The sequence below is a fragment of the Chenopodium album genome, chromosome 22 (genome assembly GCF_948465745.1).
Source record: "Chenopodium album chromosome 22, dcCheAlbu1.1, whole genome shotgun sequence".
Classification (NCBI taxonomy): Eukaryota; Viridiplantae; Streptophyta; class Magnoliopsida; order Caryophyllales; family Amaranthaceae; genus Chenopodium; species Chenopodium album.
The window spans coordinates 19144049-19164504 of NC_137855.1; the positions used below are offsets into that span (position 1 = coordinate 19144049).

A 20456-nucleotide genomic window follows, 5' to 3' on the forward strand; every position below is an offset into this window, starting at 1 on the left:
ATGATCGTTTTTCCAAGGATTCTCGAGCTTCCTTTCAACGGTTATCATTGCCTTTGATGCCTTATGCTAGTGCCAAGAGCTCCAAGTCTAGAGGGACTCGATGAGCAAGCTTCAAGACCTTGTGTGTGCACCATTCATGCCTTGTGTTCACCAAAAATGCCAAGAAAGTTGCTGCCTAATTTGTTCCCCATCACCATCACCAATGGTGTGTGCACCGGATGAGCTAGGACGAAGAAAGCAGGGGAGTTCACCCACATAGGTGCGGGCGCACACGAGGGATGTGCGGCCGCACAGGTGGCGCGTGCGGCCGCACATCAGGCGCGTGCGGGCGCACCTAGCTGGGTATGTTCCGTGCGCGCCTTTCTCTCTCCTACGAGCGGCCGCACTGGCGTGGGTCTATTTTTGGACGTCATAACCGACTTCTCCTTTGTATATATAGTTATTTCCTTCTATTTTTGGCTAAGTTTTTTATTAAGTATTACATTAGATTTCATTTGCTTAGTTTTAGATTAGAATTTTAGAGAGAGAAACTCAACATTGAAGAGAGAGAAACTCATGGTTTTTGGTTGATGATTCAAGAATTCTCCATTGTAATTGATCTTTTGATCAAGTTTGTAAGGATCTCTCATCTTTGATTTCAATATAAGTTTGTTTTTAGTTGATTTCATTTGTTTTTCATATGATTGTTGATTGTTTGATGTTTGATTGAAGTTTGATTGAAGTTTGATTGATTTTTTATTTGATCTTTTGATTTCTAATATGTTGATGATGAAATTGATGATTAGTGTAGTTTTGATCTTAATTTCTATGGATAGTGAGTAGTTTACTTGCTAGGGTAATGGTGAAGCATGTATGCGTGATGGATTAGAGTAATTTGGGGATAATTAATGGAGTTGATGATGTGATTAAACTTGGTTGATGATTCATGTGCATGTGTGTAAGTGATTGAAGCTTGGCCATCTTTGATTGTTGCACTAGATTACATTATAGGCTCACATTGATGCGGACCATTGATTTGTGCCTTTTAATTTCACGATTGAGGTATCTTGTGAAGTTTGCTAGTTAGTGTTTAGCGTAGTTGGCGCTAGTTAGACCTCTAGGAGAATAACTTGGTATGCTCTTTTGGATGCATGTTTGATCTTCCCTCATATCAATTGACTTAGTTAGTTTGACCTCCCCCAATTACCCTTCTCTATTGCAATTACATGTGGATCCATTCCCCTAGTGCCTATTACATTTGATTTTATACAAGTTCATTTGCATTATTAGCTTTAGCCTTAGTTCTTGCTATAAACCCCGCTCTTGACTTCGAAGTAGCTTAACATTAGACAATAGACATTCAATTTCCATTCCCTTGGGTTCGACCTCGACTTACTACTATACTCATATAGGGGTTTGTTGAGTTTATAAATATTGTTTGATTGGGTGGGGAAGGTAGCCCAACGACCTACCGTTTCGTCTCCCGTCAAAATGGCGCCGTTGCCGGGGAATGGTGTCTTGATTGTGTATTGTTGTTGAGTCTATTCCACTTTATTTAAAAAATACAAAAAGATTTTACTCTTTAGGCTACACTTGTAGCCGTGCTACTAATATTTTCTTTGAGTTTTTCATGCATAGATCCCGAGATCGTTCCATTGTTCCCCTTGATCCGGAAATTGAGATAACTCTCTCAAGGAGGAGAGTAGCTAACAAGTCATTGGGTTATAGTTCTTCAAGCGAAGAAGAGATTGAAGAAGAGCAAGTCATGGGAGAAAATCCAAGAGTTGCCTTGAAGGAGCTAGGAGTGCCCGGTGCATACAGGTTTGAAAGCGGCATAGCTCCACCTACAACACCGGCAAACGACTTTGAAATTCGGCTGACCATGATCACCTTAATTGAGAGGAGACAATATAGTGGGGCTAAGAATGAGATCCCATTGAACCATCTTAAAGAGTTTGAAAAATATTACAACACTATCAAAGTCAATGGAGTTTCTCAAGAGTTTATCCGCCTCAAGTTGTTCCCCTTCTCTCTCATAGGAAGATCTTTAAAGTGGCTAGACAAAGAAGTGAAGCACAATTCCTTGAGAACATGGGATGATGTCACAAAATCTTTCTTGTCCCGTTTCTACCCTCAAAAGAAGACGGCGGAGGCAAGAGCTTTAATTCAAGGTTTCAAGAAAAAGCCAAATGAAAGCCTCTATGAAGCATGGGAGAGATTTAAAGAGTATCAAAGGGAGTGCCCTCACCTCGGAATCCCAACATACCAAGTGATCCAAATCTTCTATGGTGGTTTGAGTCCTCAAGGCAAGTCATGCCTTGATGGAGGGGCCAATGGTCCTATCATGAACAAGACCGAAGAAGAAGTGGTGGACATTATTGAGGATGTCGTGACCTATTATAGAGATTGGCAAGATGGAGAGAGGGACTCTTCAAGCAAGCAATCTTCATTGTATTCGGTGGACCATCTAAATGCGATCAACAACCTTTCCTCCCAAATGACAAACTTGGGAAAGGAGGTGACCGCAATCAAAGTCAAGTTAGAGAGCGTTTCTTCCTCTTCTCAAGCTTCGAATCTGCCCTCCCAATTTAAGGGGAGAGGTACTCCTTCTAACTCTCAACCCCTTCCACTTCACATAATATGCCTATGGGTTGTTTGTTTTGTGATGCATGTGGATCGTATGATCATGATTCTAGTAATTGTCATAATGAATGTGTTAATGAGCTTGATAACAATGAATGTGAGCATGTGAATTATGTGTCAAACAACAATGTTCAAAGGTTTGATAATCAAAGAGGTTAATGGAATAGGAATTACCAAAACCAAGGCAATTTTGACAACTATAATCATGGTGGTGGTTATAGAAACCAAGGGAACCAAGGTTCTCGTGGTAGCCATAATAACCAAGGTTATAGTGGCCAAAATCAAAGCCAAAATTATGGTAATCAAAACCAAGGTTATGGAAATCATAATCAAGGTAGTGGTAATCATAATCAAGGTGGTGGTAACCATAATCAAGGTTATGGTCAAAATCAAAATAGGGGTACTTGGAACAATCAAGGAAGGGGCAATTTTCAAAATAATGCTCAAAGAGGTCCCCCACCCAGATTCGTTCCAAAGACTCAAGGTGAAAATCCCTATTCACAACTCTTCACCTAGGACTAATTTGGAAGAATTGATTGACAATCAAACTAAGATCATTAACACCTACATGGCGGTTAGTGATAAGAACTTCAATGAGATGATGACTCACAATAAGATGCTTGAGACTCAAATAACCCAACTAGCAAACATCCTCAAGGATTATTCTAGTCCTTCTTCTTTACCTTCCCAAGGAGTGACCTTCGTGAGGGAGTTTCTTGTTCAATGGAGGGAAAAGATGAGAGGAGTGCTTTGGAGAATGAAGTTGAGAGGGTTGAGTTCAAGGAAGTCTATTGTGAGGATGAGGAAAAAGAAGAGAATGTTGTTGAAAAGATTTGTGAGGAGGAGAGATTTCCCGATCTACCTTACCCCCAAAAATTCTTAAGGTTTAAAATGGAAGAGCAATTTGGGAAATTCCTTGAAGTTCTTAAGGAAGTTCATGTTTCCACACCCTCTACCGAGGCAATTCCCGAAATGCCTAGGTACTCCAAGTTTCTTAGGGAGATTCTAGAGGAGAAGGAAGAATGTAATGAGGGAAAATTGGTGGAAGGAGGGAAATGTTTTAGTGCTCTTATCCATGGTGAGCTTCCGGAGAAAATGGAGGATCCGGGAAACTTTTCAATTCCTTGCAAGATCAAGAAAATGATGTTTGAGAATGCTCTATGTGATCTAGGAGCTAGTGTGAGTATCATGCCTTATTCGGTTTTCAAAAGACTTGATTTAGGTGAGCTTCTACCATCCAATATAACCCTTCAATTGGTCGATCGATCTATCAAGATTCCTAAGGGGAGAGTTGATGATGTCCCACTTAAGATTGGAGAGTTTGTTTTTCCCGTAGATTTTGTGGTGTTGGAGATCGAGGAAGATGAACATATTCCTATCATCTTAGGGAGACCTTTCTTAGCTAACTCGGGAGCTTTGATAGATGTGAAAGGAGGCCGCATTACTTTGAGATGTGGTAAACAAGAGGAGAGTTTTAAGTTGAAACCAATGCATGAGTCTCTATCTTTTGTGCAAGATATGGCATGTGCTAGTTTCTCTCGTTCTATTGACAATGTATGCATGATTGATTCTTCTACTAACAATGCTCTTGAGAATTTTGATGATGTTCTTGCAAGTTTTGATAGCATGAAGGTTAGTGAAGAAGAAATTGTGATTCCCAAGCCAAAGGATGAGGAGGAAGTTGAGATTCCAAGTTTGTTTGAGCTTATTTCTCAAGAAGAAGAGAAAGTTTCTATGGTTGTGGATGTTGAAGTTCCATCTTCATCGAACAAAAAGCCGAAGAAGAATGCTTGTGATTCAAAGAAGTTGAGAAAAAGAAAGAAGTTGAGAAAAGAAAAATGTGAATTCGAGAAGAATTCCATGGAGGTTTCTTCAAGCAACAATGGGAGGTTGCTTAAAAATGAAGAGGATTTTGCTCTCTCTACTACCTTGAAGAATGTGGTGTTCTTTGACCCTCCATGATTTGGAGGAATGGTCGAGCTTAGGACCTTAAGCAAGTGCTTCCCGGGAGGCAACCCGGAGTTTCTAACCTTTCTTTTTGATTTTTGAATTTTTCTTGTTTCTCTTTCTTTTATTACCTTTTCTTTTCTTTCACTTTTCTACTTGTTTGGATTTTTAGGATGAACTTTTCGGGATTGAATTTCTTCAAGATAGCATGATGAATGGAAGGTTTTTGCGGCACTTATCATGGTTGTGTTCGATCCCTATCGAAATTTGAGGTAAAAGGGGTAAGAATTTTAGGGAGGTAAGTTAGGAAATTCATGTTTTGAAAGTTGGAAGAAGTTGATGCCTAGTGAGTTTTTGTGGTGGGTACATGAATCTTTAACTTTGAGCTCACTAAAAATGTTTTTAGCTACTGCCTATGTTGTTGCTCATCACCGTCATGATTCATGTGCGCACCCAAGTGGTCAGTAAGCATCAAAAAACGAAGAAAAAAAGAAGTGAAAGAGGAGCAGGCATGTGCGGGCGCACACGCACATGGTGCGGCCGCACATCATCAGGTGCGGGCGCACATAAGGTGAGTGCGGTTGCACCCCTGCTGGCCGTGCTCCCCTTATTTCCCCTTCTTCTTCCTCTTTCATTTCCCTCATTCTTCCTTCAAAGCTCACGCATACCCCTCCTCTCAAACCCTTATGTGCGCACCACCTTCATCACCATTCACCATCAAAACTTCTTCAAATATTCATCAAATTCACTCCATTTTCATCTATTATCACTCACAAACCTTCCTACTCATCAAATTCCACACAATTTGACCCAAATAAACCCTCATTCTCTCTCCTCCATTGTTGGGTATAAATTGGGGCTTTTGTGTGTGCTTGCAATTGGAGGCTCTAACTTGGTCAATCTTGCTTTTTGTATGGTATAATCATCTTTCCTTACTTCAATTTTGTTAATTATATCATATATTTGCTAGATTGGATTTTTTGTATGAGCATGAATAGTATTAGTATGGGTTTTGTGATTTTTGATGATTGATTTTGATTTTGGATGTGAATTTGTGATGTTTGATGATTGAAATTGCACAACATTGTGTTGTTTGTTGATCTTGTAGCTCTTGTCATCATTATTGGTTGATAATTTTTTAGATTGAAATTTGGAATTTGGGTAGTAAGTTGTTGAAGTTGGTATTGGTTATTTGGTTGTTCTTTGGATTGTTGAAGGAGGTTGTTCTTGGTTATTCGGTGTATTTGGTTTGATTGGAATTGATTTTGGTTGAAGAAACTGTGAGTTTGTGTATTGAAAATCTTGGTAGTAAGGTGTGACTCTTGGTGTGGTGTTCTTTGGAATATTGGAATTGTTCTTGGTTGTTTGATTTGGTGATTTTCCCTAGCCTCAAAATGTCTAAAATCTTCAAGAAATTCACCAAAAAGCGAAAAACCGATGTTTCCATCGAGGAACCCCACCCTAGTACATCTTCCCGGCCTAGCACTTCTTCTAGGCCAAGCACATCTTCCAACCCCTCCTCTCAAACACGACCACCAACCCCACTACCTAAAAAGAAAAACCTCACCCCCGATCAAAAAACCATTTACCAACAACTCAAGGAAGAAAGAACCCTAAAACCGACCCGCCACTATCTCCAACGTGACATGACAAGTTTGGGGATAGATGAGGATGTGAGGTCTTTGTTCCGAAATTTGAGAATGGGGTCTTTCATCAACAGTGCCTACCGCACCTACAAGGAGCCAACATTGGAGTTCTTGGCTACCTTGGACCTTGTGCCCATGGGAGGGCAATACCGGGTGCGATTCCAAATTTTCAACCATTGCATCCTTTTGATCATTCGTTGGAAGAATTCAATGCGGCGTTGGATTTTGACCCTCATGGGGATATTTTGAATGTGGGGCCGTATATCTTCCCGGAGTATGATCACAACTCTTTGTGGGAGGATATTTCGGGTGGTAGTGAATTCATCACTAACAAGGCCAAGATTTCATCGGTGTACCAAACTTGTCTTCGGGTAGTACACCGCCTTTTGGGGTACGTTGTGTTTCCCAAACAAGAGTTGGGAAAAATGAGCAAATTAGAGCTCAAAGTGCTTTGGTTGGCCACCCGCCCAAGTATCGTGGCCGATTGAACTTGGGGTACATTTTTGCCCAATATTGTGTTGATTTGAGGGGCCGGTGCATGGGAGAGATACCATGCGGGGCATGGTAACAAGGCTTTTGACTTGTCTCCGCCTAGAACACTATCTACCCTTTTGCAAGGAGGTTGGAGATAACACTACCCTATATCTTGACTTGAAACAATTGGGGCAAATTCAATTTATCTCCAAGAGCTATGAAGATGGAAGGTATGAGTGGTTGAGGAACAACGAGCATTGGTGCTTCTTGCCCAACCCCGAGTTGACTTCTTTGAACCAGATCAACACCGAGAACATTTGGCATGTTCCTAGGTCCTTTCGGCGCCCCAACTTTGATTCCGAAGAGGATGATGATGATGAGGAGGAGGAGTTCCAACGAGTCCAACAACGTCAACAACAACAACAAATTCCACAACAACAAGTTCCACAAGAACAAGAACAACAAGGGCAACATGCTTATGAGAATGCCGACATGAAGGCTCTTAGTGAGCAAATGAGCGGATTGCAAATCCGTTTAGATGGCATGTATGATCAAGATTTCGATGCCGTCTACAACCAATTAAGAGGTATCTCGGAGATGCAACAAGGTATGTTTGCACAACAACAACAACTCTATGATGCGGAAGTTAACCTCGGGAACATTGTTCCCCGGTTAACTATCCTTACTTCCCGCCCCAACAAGGTCCTATACTTTCTTACGGGCATCCATATTGGCCGGGTCCTTCCGACCCCGATACCGAGCGTCGCTTCTACCTGGATGAGCAAGGTAATTACGATTACAAGGCTTCCGGTGGATGTGACTATAGGGGAGATCCTAACTACCCCTATGTCCATGAAAACCACCCCTACGAACTACGTTTGACCGACAACTTCACCGCTCTTGCTCCTTGGCAACAAGATCTTTTCAAGGGGCATTATGGGTGGCCCGAGGGTTTCAGCGGAGGATGGGAGCCTTATCCACCTCCATCCTTCGATGACCCTGTGGGCAACATTGACCCCAATGGGGCCGGGCCTAGTGGTAGTGGTAGTGGTAGTGGTGGTGGTGATAGTAGTAGTCATTAGTTCCCTTATGCTTTTTGTGCTTTTTGCCTCCATCCCTTATATTTTTTATGCTTGTTTTGTATTGCTTGGGATGTTGAGATGTATCTTTATCTAGCTTGGGGGAACTAAGGCTATGCTCGGTGGCCAATACTTGTTGTTGTGTACATACCTTGGTTGCTTGCTTGTTTAATTTGCTCCTCTTGTTTGGTTTCCTCTTTTTCTTGATCTCTATGCTACTTTCCTTGTAGCTTGTATGCTTGCCCGGTTTGCTTGGTAACTTGTTGTTGTGATGATGCTTTGCCTATGATGTTGTTGTTGTGGTTGCTCCCTTATATCCAAATCCATTTAATCCAAAACCCTTTGATCCAAATCCCTAAAATCCAAATCTTGTAGTTTAGCTTAGTTCTTTAGTAAGTTAGTTACTTTCTTGCTTTCCTAGATTTTCTTTCCTTTATTTCTTTTATTCTTTGATAGTTTAGCTTTTATTTTACTTAGTTGTTTATACTCTTTTTGCTTAGTTTACTTTCCTTTTATTTGTTATTTTCTTTCCTTTGTTTTGAAGTTACTAACCATTTTCTTTGTTTATAGCTTCTTTTATTTTTCTTTTTTTCACTTGGTCTCTTGAAGATGCTTTTGGTCATGTAATGCAACGAAGGTGGTTTCTACTTGCTTCGTTTATTTTTGCTAAGCTTGGAGCCCGGTGAGATCTTTCTTATTTTTCTCTTTATTTTTCTTTAATTGCATAGAATAGGATTAGTTTAGGGGAAGTTGAATGGTATGAGGATGAATGCTTGTTAACACGTAATGTGTTTGGGATCGATGACGATGATGTCGATCGATCACTTGTTTGTCGATTAGGACTTTTATGTGTTTAACTTGCTTTTTAGTCCACTTCATATTATTTCTCCTATTTTCCTTTTTCTATGTTTCCAACTCTTTTCTCTTATTGTATTTTATTTTTCTTTTCTTTTCTTTTCTTTTATTTTTCTTTTCTTATTTGTTGTATGATTTTGAGGCTTTATTTTTCATTTTTTTTTTCTTTTGAATTGGACTTTGTACATTGGACTTTGTCTTTTGCATGATTTTCTTCCTAGGTGGTAAATGTATGCACGGTTTGAGACTATGTTCGGTTGACTCTAGGATAGGTGTATGCTAGGGTAGTTGGTTTGAACTAGGAGGATCATGAAGCCGGATTCTACTTGTTTGTGGCATGCTTGGTAGTTGCTCCCTATAGTCAATTTGACACCATTAGTGAGTTTTTGCTACATCCATGTGAGGTTCATTATTTTTCAAGCCTTCAACCTTCTTTGTATGAGCGGCGTGGATCCTTGACTATGCAAACCTAATCTATAAAGCTTGATGTATGATTCTTAAACCCGAGACCGAGCTATCTAGGGAGGACAAAGGCACATTTTTCGGGGTGGTATTTTTTTTCATTTTTGATATAGTTTGTTATTTTCTTTGTTTTTGGGTTTACATTTGCCTCCTTGCAACCATTTGAGCCTATTACCTTCTTTTCAAGCCACATCTTTAGTTCTTTGACCTTTTGTTTCATTTTCTTTTTATTTGGTTTTTGTGAAGCACATTGATCATTTATGATGGAGTTTGTGGTGGATGAGTTGGTTTTTATGAGTGCAAGTTTGTGATAATGTTTTTCTTTGTGAATAATGGCATATGTTTGTGAAAAAGCCGTCCTACTTCATAAAAAGGCATGGACTAATAAATTGCATTATAGAAAAAGCCGTCCAAATTTAGCAAAAGGCAAGGACATTGCAAGTTCAAATAAAAAAAAAACAAAAAAAAATTGAAAAAAGTGAAAATTCAAAAATATTTTGATGTATTCCTTTCTCCTTCTAAGCATTGAGGACAATGCTTCATTTTAGCTTGGGGGAGAAGCGTTTACGCTTTTTGTATATATTTCTTTGTGAGTATAGCTCCAAGTAAGCTTGGGGATGTTGTTTTTGTTTGGTAATTTCTTGATTGTGGTGTTAAGGACTGATCACCCTTTTGCTTCACTTTTTAGGAAAATCACCAAATTTTAAATTTTTGCCTACCTTCACCCTTTATGCCTTACGTTACAACCTTGGGGAAAGATCTTTTGACCTAGATAGTTGAGTCACTATTCGGGGGAGGGCATCATGGGTCATTGCCTAAGGAAAGGGAATGCATAGTCGAGATTGTCGAGTAGCCTAAATAAATCTCTTTTTCCGGTTCCTTCGAGGGGAGATTTGAGACTAGTGGGGAGAACGCGGTAAGATTGTTTGGGATGAACGTGGTTTGTGATGTCTAGTTCCTATGCCTAGCATACCCTATGTTTCAATCAACCTTAGATATCTTGAAAAGTGCATACCTTAATTACTTGAGAAAGATTTTCATTCATTTGCATTATAATTTCTATGTAAGTCCATTTCGCAAAGGTTTTGTTTTCATTTTTTTCCTTTTCTTTTCATGGTTTTGCCACATGGATGTTTAGTGGAGAGTTATGGTTCAAACTCTTAGGACACCCTTACGAGACCTCACTAATCCTCATAGGCGACTTTGGGGTTTAAAGGGCTTGTTGTAGCTAAAAGCAACCGTGATTCCTACGACAGTGAGTCTTAGTGTACATTCTTATCTTGAGTCTTTCTTTTTCATTTTCAATAAATTTTTCATCCTTGATCTTTCTTGCTTTGTTTAGCTCGAGGACGAGCAAAAGTTTATCTTGGGGGAATTTGATGAGTGACATTTATGGCACTCATTTGATCTCTTTTTGGATGAATTTCATTTCATTTTATAACTCTTTTCTTTAGTTTTCTTTAGTTTTACTCTTGATTTCTTCATTTTATGCTCTTCATAGTTAATTTCTTTATTTTGTGCATTTTCTAGTTTATTTGTTGTTTTTCTCTATTATTTTCTTTTTCTCCTTTGTTTATAGGTTATGATCGTTTGTCCAAGGATTCCCGAGCTTCCTTTCAACGGTTATCATTGCCTTTGATGCCTTATGCTAGTGCAAACAGCTTCAAGTCAAGAGGGACTCGATGAGCAAGCTTCAAGACCTTGTGTGTGCACCATTCATGCCTTGTGTTCACCAAAAATGCCAAGAAAGTTGCTGCCTACTTCGTTCCCCATCACCATCACCAATGGTATGTGCACCGGATGAGCTAGGACGAAGAAAGAAGGGGATTTCACCCACATAGGTGCGAGGGCACAAAAGGGATGTGCGGCCGCACAGGTGGCGCGTGCGGCCGCACCTAGCTGGGTATGTTCCGTGCGCGCCTTTCTCACTCCTACGAGCGGCCGCACCGGCGTGGGTCTATTTTTGGACGTCATAACCGACTTCTCCTTTGTATATATAGTTATTTACTTCTATTTTTTGCTAAGTTTTTCATTAAGCATTACATTAGATTTCATTTGATTAGTTTTAGATTAGAATTTTAGAGAGAGAAACTTAAGATTGAAGAGAGAGAAACTCATGGTTTTTGGTTGATGATTCAAGAATTCTCCATTGTAATTGATCTTTTGATCAAGTTTGTAAGGATCTCTCATCTTTGATTTCAATATAAGTTTGTTTTTAGTTGATTTCATTTGTTTTTCATATGATTGTTGATTGTTTGATGTTTGATTGAAGTTTGATTGAAGTTTGATTGATTTTTTATTTGATCTTTTGATTTCTAATATGTTGATGATGAAATTGATGATTAGTGTAGTTTTGATCTTAATTTCTATGGATAGTGAGTAGTTTACTTGCTAGGGTAATGGTGAAGCATGTATGCGTGATGGATTAGAGTAATTTGGGGATAATTAATGGAGTTGATGATGTGATTAAACTTGGTTGATGATTCATGTGCATGTGTGTAAGTGATTGAAGCTTGGCCATCTTTGATTGTTGCACTAGATTACATTGTAGGCTCACATTGATACGGACCATTGATTTGTGACTTGCAATTTCACGATTGAGGTATCTTGTGAAGTTTGCTAGTTAGTGTTTAGCGTAGTTGGCGCTAGTTAGACCTCTAGGAGAATAACTTGGTATGCTCTTTTGGATGCATGTTTGATCTTCCCTCATATCAATTGACTTAGTTAGTTTGACCTCCCCAATTACCCTTCTCTATTGCAATTACATGTGGATCCATTCCCCTAGTGCCTATTACATTTGATTTCATACAAGTTCATTTGCATTATTAGCTTTAACCTTAGTTCTTGCTATAAACCCCGCTCTTGACTTCGGAGTAGCTTAACATTAGACAATAGCCATTCAACTTCCATTCCCTTGGGTTCGACCTCGACTTACTACTATACTCATATAGGTACTACAACAAAAGCACTTTTGTGCCACGGAATTAGCCACGGGAAATTAGATATTTGTGGCACAAGTATTTTCTGTAGCCATAAGAATATTAGTGGCAAACTTTACAATACAATTTTATAAAGTTTTAGCCACAGTCAATTTATCCCGTGGGTACATTTTAGCCAAACAAGCCCACCAAAAATGTAGCGGGAATTTTCCCTCCTATACGCAAGTGATTATTTTGGAGGAAAATTTTCAATATTGATAAAACTCATCACTTAAAAGCTTATTCTTGATAAAGTGATGTTTTTTAAGGACATATATTCTCTCACATATAAAACCTAACTTTCTTATTATATTTTTTAGGATACTCATACTCTAGAAATTTCCCACTCTTCCTCACTTGCCGCCATGGATATAGCTCCAATTTCCTCCTAGCTTGTAAAATCCTTTCCCTTTTGCTTGAATTAAGAAACAAACTTCACATAATTAGTGGTTCATTTCTTCAATTTTGGGAAATTCTATAAAAATTGACGGTTTAGGTTAATTTTGTACGCCGTCCACCGAGTGACGTTGGCTCAGATTTTCAATTCATTTCTTCCTTTAATCTGGTGAGTTGTTCATCTTCCCCCTAACTTTAGTTTCTATGTTAAAAAAAAAAAAAAAAACCTTACTTTTGAATTTCTAGGTATTTCATTTTAGATTGAATTGGGAACATGGTTAATCATTATTATTGTCAAGTTTGATGGGGTTTGTTTGATATGGGGTATTTAAAATTAAGAATTTTTCATGGATTATTATACAAGGGGCTTATCTCAAATCCCACTGTTAGTTAGAGGCTATATTATACTAGTTTTTTTTTAAAAGAAAAAAAATAATTTTTTTTAAACATGATCTATTAAATCTAATTCTAATAAATTGCAACATGCACTACATAATCAATAAATGCTCTTTCATTTTGGTTTTGTTTATTATAAAATTTGCTTCATTGTAATTGGAATTGTTATAAATTACAAGATATAACAATTACAAAGAAACTGAGCTCAAGTTAGAACTGAAGTGTTGTTTATTAAGATGGTGGTAATGTAAAAATTTACTTGATTATCATGTTTTGTCATAGAGTTTGCTTTGTATGTTTATAGATTGCCTAACTTTTGTATGTTGTGAAGTATTTACTTTATGCACATTATTTTTTATAGTGGGTCATGGTGGATTAGTTTAGTTACATGTCTAAGATAATATAATACGAAGTATCTATCTCTTGTTTTGGCTACATATACTTTATTTTTCTTAATCACTAAAGATGCAAAGTTTTAGCTACATATAATTTATGAGATGATTGCTTTTTTGACTAATTCTATCTGTTTTGTTGTAGTTTATCCTTGTGTCATTCTAAGTGGGATTCCAACCAAATTTATAATATCTACTTTGCGGTGCATTTGGATAAGGTATAGTCAACCTTTCATATCTTTGTATTATATAAGATGTCTATCAATAACCATCTTTTAGAATTAATTTTGATTATGTTTACCATATTAATTATAACATGTTTTTTCCTTTTGATTGATCATTAAATATTGTTATATATTAGGATTTTGATTGATCATTTGCCACACTACATGTTAATAATGTTTAAATAATGTTAATGATGTAGCCTACGTGAATAACATGGCCTATTGTTCTATATTGTTTTCATTTATTTTTCCTATTAAATTTGTAATGATATTTTTTTTTTTTTATATTCAAGATGGATTGTTCTGAAATTGTGAAGAAAAGGTTGGAGTGGATGTTGTTACCTGACACACTTAGTCCTTTATATAGAATGGGAATAGAAGAGTTTCTTGATTTTGCTTTTTGTGATTTTGATGATGAGGATGAATTGTCTTGCCCTTGTAAAAAATGTCATTTTTCTGAACACAAGAACAAAGACGAAATGAGAGCTGATTTGTTGGGCTATGGAATGGTAAAATCATATGTACGTTGGATATATCATGGGGAGTATACACCAGTACCAAAAAAAGGCTAAAAATGATAGTACGGAGCATTTTAATGGTGACATGTTCCAGATGATCCATGATGCATTAGGACATCCTGATGATAATCCCTTTGATAAAGATGATATGAGTGATGACATCAACACATCTAGTAATAGTCACAAAGAGCCTAAGAAGCCTAGTCTGACACATTAACAATTTGAAAAATTAATAAAAGATGTTGAACAACAGTTGTATCCTGGATGGAATGGTTTCTCAAAGTTGTCATTTGTGGTTAATTTGTTACAAATCAAATGTGTTAATGGTCTCTCTAATAAGTCTTTCACTAATATACTGCAATTAGTAAAAAAGGCTTTGCCTGAAGGTAACACTTTGCCAACAACATACCATGATTCAAAGAAAATTATTCAAGATTTGGGCCTTAGTTATGAAAAAATTGATGCTTGTGAGAATGATTGCATGTTATATTGGAAGGAGAATGAAAGTCTTGAGACTTGTAAAGTATGTGGTTTGTCTAGGTGGAAAGAAACAAAAAATTTCACCAAAAATCATAAAAAAATTCCTCGCAAGGTACTACGTTACTTTCCACTTAAGCCCAGGCTTCAAAGGTTATTCATGTCTTCTGATACTGCAACTAATTTGAGGTGGCATTCTGAGGGTAGAGTAAAAGATGAAATTTTGCGACATCCTGCAGATTCAGAAGCTTGGAAGACCCTTAATAAAGTTGATCCTACTTTCAATTCTGACCCACGTAACATTAGGTTGGGTTTAGCATCTGATGGCTTTAATCCTTTTGGCCAACAAAGAAGTGACTATAGTACATGGCCTGTTGTGTTATCTGTTTATAACTTTCCTCCATGGATGTTTACTAAACAACCTTATCTGATGCTATCTTTGTTAATTCCTGGGCCAAAAGCCCCTGGGACTAATATTGATATGTATCTTCGCCCCTTAATTGATGAGCTTAAAGATTTATGGGAATGTGGGATTGAAACTTATGATGCGTCTAAAAAAGAATATTTTGTTATGCGTGCTGCTCTTTTATGGACTATAAATGATTTTCCAGCGTATGCGAATTTGTCTGGTTGGTCTACTAAAGGTTATATGGCTTGTCCTACTTGTGGTAAGGGTACTTCTTCCTTTAGATTGCCTAATTGTAGGAAAATATGCTACATGGATTATCGATGTTTTTTGCCTCTTAATCATAAATTGAGGGATAGTAAGACATTTGATAGAAAAGTAGAGAGCCGACCAGCTCCTAAGCCTCTGTCCGGAGATGAGATGTTAGCCCAAATGAGTGGACTTGAGGATTTGAAATTTGGCAAAGATGTAAAACATCCAAAGAGAGCTGATAATTGGCGAAAGATTAGTATGTTCTTTGAACTCCCATATTGGAGTCGTCTTTTATTGCGTCATAATCTCGATGTAATGCACATTGAAAAAAATGTTTTTGATAACATTCTTGGCACATTGTTAGAAATTCGAGGCAAGAGTAAAGACCACATCAAGGCTAGACATGATTTAAAAAAAACTTCGAATAAGAAAAAAGTTGCATCCAAAGTTGATTAATGGGAAATGGCATATACCCCCTTCTATGTACACATTATCTCCAGGTGAAAAAGATAAAGTGTGTAAATTTTTGGAGGAAGTTAAAGTTCCAGATGGTTATTCCTCAAATTTTTCCAAATGTATTAAGAAGCGTAAGGTGTCAGGTCTTAAGACTCATGATTGTCATGTTCTTCTACAACAATTATTGCCACTTGCCATTTTTGGGATATCTTGCCAGCAAGTATATGATTTAGTAGTTGAACTTGGTATTTTTTTTCAAGGAGTTGTGCTCGAAATCACTTAACTTAGAGGATCTTGATCGTCTAGAGAATCACATTATTGTGACTGTGCAAATTAGAAAAGGTTTTTCTTCCATCATTCTTTGATGTTATGGTTCACTTGTGTGTACATCTTGTTGGTGAAGCAAAAATTGGAGGGCCTGTTCAGAGTAGATGGATGTATCCTATTGAAAGGTATGAAACATTTCTTTTGTTTTTATTCTGATAATTAACACATTTTATATGAATTTGCCTCACTTTATTTTATATGCTTATAATTTTATGCAGATTTCTAGGGAAGTTAAAAGATTATGTTCATAATAAAGCTCGGCCAGAGGGTAGTATTGCAGAAGGATATATTATTGAAGAATGTTTATTTTTTTGCTCAAAGTATTTGCATAATGTTGAGACTAAATCTAATCAACAAGAACGAAATTCTGATAGTGTTAGTGATGATTATGAGGGTCTTTCAATATTTGCACCGTCTGGCGTTCCACTTGGAAAAGAAAAATCAAAGTGTCTTACACAAGAAGAGTGGGAAAAGGCTCGAGAGTATGTTTTGAAAAATTGTGATGAGGTCCAACCTTTTCTAAGGTAATATTTTTTTCCCTTTTTTGTTACTAATTGTATGAAATTAGTGACTATTATTTTAATGCAATAGCTAACGACAAAAATCATACATTTTATATAGAGAATATGAACAAGGGCAGAATGAGAACGAGTTTCCAGAATGGTTTCGTGAGCGTGTATGTTTTTTTATTCAACGTCTATTCTTCTTATATAATATATTTAATAGATTAGATATGGATTTTTCACTATAAGATTTTTTTTGTTGATATCCTATTTATAGGTGAACAGTTTGCCGGACAAACATAGTCAAGTGGCAAAATACTTGCGATCATTATCTTTTGGTCCTTTGATGGGTGTGGAGCGTTACAATGGATATCTCGCTAATGGTTTTCGATTTCATATAAAGGCACTTGAAGAAAGGCGGACAAATCAAAATAGTGGAATATTAGTCGAAGGAGCTTCGGATGCAGGAAAGTTAGACTATTATGGGGTTTTAACTGAAATCATTTCTTTGCAATATTTAGATGGTAAACGGGTGGTCTTATTTAATTCTCACTGGTGGGATGTTAGTAATATTGGAAAAGGCATTAAAGTTGATAAGCATAACATTGTGAGTGTAAATACAAAGAGAAAGTTGCAAACTCATGAGCCCTTTGTTCTTGCATGTCAAGCGCAACAAGTATTTTATGTTCGAGATGGTTTTGATCCAAATTGGCTTGTTGCTATTAGAACACAAGCGCGACATAGCTATGATGTATCATCTGAATGCACTTTGAATCAAGATAGCCAGGAAAATGATTTAGATGCTTGTCAGCAAGATGAAATAAGGACTCCAACTATGCCATCTAGAGAAGAGGATGGAGACATAGTTCAAATTGTTGATGACACACGTGATGACATTGAAGAACTGGTTATTGAAGCTACTAAGGATAATGAGCCTAAAGATGAATGTGAATTGTTCAACGATGATTCCGAAGATGAGAATGATGAGTTAGAGGATGAGATTGATGCTGAGAATAGTGAAAGTGACGTTGATTGTGATAGTATTGGTAGTGATAGTGATGATAGTGATTCTTAATGACTAATGCCATGGTTATTTAAATGTGCTAATTGTTATGTTTCTCTTGTTGTAAGAGATTGTTTGTGAAATTTATATTATTGTAGTGCTTGCACATTTGCTTCTTTGTGGTTTAAGATTTTTTTTGTTACTTTATATAATTAGTATGATAATATTAAGTTACAGCTGTAACACATGGGGTGTAACTACAATGATTGTTTTCATTTTATCTAGTTATGGGCAAAACAAAATATTTTCCTACTTCTTCAACTAGGAACTCTCAAGATAATACCCATCTTGGAGATAATGAAGAGGATCAAGTGGTGATGGCTGCAAATACATGTAAGTACCATTATTTTTGTAAATTACTATTATTTAAGCTATACTAAGTATGAATATTTATGCATGCATATGTTTTTTCTTGAAAGCTACTACATTGGATTCTACGTCAAGAAGAAATGAAAATACAGCTAGTGTTGAGGGTGTTATTGAACTTCAAGAAACTGTTGAACCATTTAGTGAGGATGATGAAGAAGCCAATGATAATGACCTAAGGAGTGTCCAAATGGTGGCTACATAAACTTCTAAGGCGGTTGTTGAAGCATGTATGTAGTCACTTTATAAAAGTGTATGGTATTGATTTTTATATCTGATACCATTCTTTCAAATTGATATATACTAATTTTACTTACCTTATAAAGCTCAACATGGTCGTCCAGCAAAGAAAAAAAGAGGGAATGTTTGCTTAGAAAACTCATAAATCTAATGCCAGGAGAGAAACTACATGTGACATTTGATAAGGATTGTCGCCCGATTGGTGAGAATTCTTCTATATTTACATATTTTTTGGTTCAAACCGTTCGAAATCGCACTTGTTGTCCTTTGGGAGTTCCAGAGTGGAAGAGCATTGAAGACAATTATATTGATTTTGCATGGAATGTTGTGCTGGTATAAATTATTTTCAACCTTATTATTTAAAAGAATATATGTATATATGTATTTATTGAAGATGATTCTAATTTATTTTTTTCATCACCCACTACCCAGGAGAAGTTCACAATGGATCAACCAGAAATGCGAAAAGAGTTCATTCTAAGGCATATGAATGCACTATATCGTGACTACAGGAGGAAGTTAAAAGCTATATACTACGATGATCCTGAATTGATTAACCAAGCACAGAGGGAAAAAAATAAGCCAAAAAATGTTGCAAAAAGCGATTGGTTATACTTGTGTAAACTTTGGCACTCCCCAGATTTCAAGGTAGGTAACTCGCTAGTGTCATTCCTATACATTTCAGTTCATATCTTGTATGATTATTTGACAATTAAATACAAAGTACATTTCTTGTTATAGAAGCTAAGTCAAAGGAATAGAAAGAATAGATCTGGATTTAAGATTCCTCACTACTCAGGAACAAAAAGCTTTGCTCGAATTGCTGATGAATTAGTACGTATTATACAACTACATGTTTGGTTTTTGTCTGATCATACTTTAGAAGTTACAAAATAACAAATTATCTTTATTGCAGAGAAAGGAACTTAATCGAGAACCTACTCGCGCTGGAATTTTGATTGCATCGCGACAAAGAAGATCAAGTAAACCTGTTGATCCTGTGAAGTTTGCTGAAAACCAGGAAATTGTGGTATGGGTTATAAATTGTTATCTCTTATTTTAAATGGATTTTAAGATAATGTTAATGATTTTTTAATCCACTTGGTTGTCCACTTTAATGTAGTCAAAGTTGAAGAACTCCATACAAGAGAGAGAAGATGGTCATAATAATATGACTGATGAACAAATTTTTAAGGAAATACTTGGTGAAGAAAAACATGGATATCTGCGTGCTTACGGAAGAAATAAAAGCATTACAGATCATTTTAAAGAGAAACCAAGTCGTATCAATCTTGCTAATCAGGTTATAGAAGTTGAGAAAAAAGCTAACGAAAGAGTTGAAGAAGTTAAAAAGCCATGGAAGAAAAAATAGAGGAAAAGCTAGCTGAACGTGATCAAATGTGGGAGGAAAGGTTCAAGAAGTTGTGTGAGAAGCTTGGAGCACCATCAGCAAACCATGATCATTAAAACAACTTAATTTGATCACTAGTAAGTTTTTTTTTACCAGTACTTAATTACATATCTTTTACTTTTAAGGTTTATATGGAACACTAATAATTGAAATATTTTACATTTTTATTTTATTTATTTATTTATTTTTTCTGTAGGGATGACTATGTCAAGAACTTAGGAACTTAATGCTTCACCAGATTAGAAGATGCAGGGGATATAAAACGCCATTGAATTAACAATATTTTTTGAGATATTATTGGCAAATGATATCTTTTGTAAAGCATATGACTTTATAAACTAGTGATGGTATCATGTAATTTTTTGGGATTTTAAATATTTGGTATTAATATTTACAAGTATAAGTTAATGTTATTTTTACATGTTAAATTTAATTTATATCTTATAAATATAATATAATATAATATAATATATGTATTATATTTCTACCACAAATCTCATACAAAATGTGTCTGTTAAACTAGTTGGACATTACAGATTTTTTGGCTACTAATATCCATGGCTAAGGTTGTGTCAAGATATTTTATTTAGCCACAAGACGTGTTATGGCTATGTAAATGGTTTGAGGTATGAAAGATTGTGGCAATGTCACTTGATAGACATAAATTTACCTGTAGCTAATGTAGTCTTTTATTATTTATTTTTTTGGTTGCCATAGGATTGCTTATGGCTAATGTAATATATTAGCCATAATTTTACTTGTGCTCAGTAGGATATTAGCCACAAGATAACTCGTGGCTAATTGTTGATTTAGCCACAGGAGAATTCATGGCTAAGTGCTAAATCAGCGACGGGAAAAACCATGGCAGTAGTTCATGGATATGCCATTGGAGTTAATATACTCGTGGCTAGAAAGCTAGCCTCGGGGTTTTGTGCCACAGCAGACCACGACCAAAATACCCGTGGC

The 20456-nt window shown here is 36.6% G+C and overlaps 1 long non-coding RNA gene and 1 other non-coding gene across 2 annotated transcripts; one reads left to right on the top strand and one right to left on the bottom strand.

Annotated features, from left to right (window-relative positions):
• Positions 1 to 2127: 2127 nt before the first annotated feature.
• LOC145606387 (small nucleolar RNA R71) lies at positions 2128 to 2235 on the bottom strand. Its single transcript, XR_014105277.1, has one exon. It is a non-coding gene; the product is annotated as a small nucleolar RNA R71 (small nucleolar RNA).
• A 16767-nt stretch (positions 2236 to 19002) lies between these two features.
• LOC145603604 (uncharacterized) lies at positions 19003 to 19865 on the top strand. Its single transcript, XR_014104881.1, has 3 exons — positions 19003 to 19109; positions 19203 to 19567; positions 19687 to 19865. It is a non-coding gene; the product is annotated as an uncharacterized LOC145603604 (long non-coding RNA).
• The last annotated feature ends 591 nt before the right edge of the window (positions 19866 to 20456 follow it).